Consider the following 1,021-nt stretch of genomic DNA (forward strand, 5'->3'; position numbering starts at 1 on the left):
ATTCCCTGGTCTCCGAGTAACAGTGAAGTTTTGAGACACAGCTCCAATATGCCAAACTGTCTTCATGAGGAGCTGGTTTGCTAATCACAGTTTCATGGACTAATTCATGTTTCACATAGATGCATGTTCTGAATTCAGAAGGGTAATTGTGTTCACATTCATTTTTCAAATATATGTCATGTGCCAGGCATCTTGTGATGCACTGAGAGTACAAATAAGAATAATATACACTCTTCTGGCTTCAAGGAATTTATAGTCTATTGGAAATATGAATAAATGAACAACTCATTCCAACTCTCCGTGCACATCTGGAGATCTACGCAAGATGCACTAGACAAGCACTACAGGAGTTTCGGGTTGCCTGGAGCAATGACGAATGACATCTCAGGGAAGCCAGTTCTTAAAGAAATGTGAAGAATGAGAAAGAGTTTTCTAGATGACTGAAGGGCATACATAGGTGTTTTTCAAAAATGCCTCCCTTGTAAGAGGGAGTGAAGATCTATTTGCTTCTGTACAAGGAATCAGTGCATATTTGGGGATTCTAAACAACTGGGGGCCAATCCCAGAGTGCAGTGGGTAAGCACTGTGCCTAGGGAGCAAATCCAACATGGCCAGCTGCAGCTTAAACCCTGGCCCCAGTAGCATGAAAAACACCCTGGATGTCTGTGTATGCATGCCCAAAATCCTGACAGGATGAAGAAATGGAGGAGAAGGGATTACAGTGTGACCGTATTCCATTGCGGAGTGTGTGTGTGTCTCTCTCTCAAAAGCATATTCACCCTCTGGCAATAAAAAAATGGAACTGCTTCAGATGTTAAATATAAGATTATTTTTATTCATTTTTAATATCCTGACTTCATGAGGTGTCTAGCTCTCTGTGCTTCTGGAGTACATCTAGTCTACAGAGGTACCAAAAGCTCATCTGAGAGGCATGTATATTTAGTAATCATTTCTGGGTTGTAGGAAGAGATATCCCAAGAGCATAGAGGAAGCAAACAAGAGAAGGAGGCAAAGGGAAAGA

This window comes from Tupaia chinensis, unplaced genomic scaffold (genome assembly GCF_000334495.1).
Source record: "Tupaia chinensis unplaced genomic scaffold, TupChi_1.0 Scaffold139491_1, whole genome shotgun sequence".
Lineage (NCBI taxonomy): Eukaryota > Metazoa > Chordata > Mammalia > Scandentia > Tupaiidae > Tupaia > Tupaia belangeri.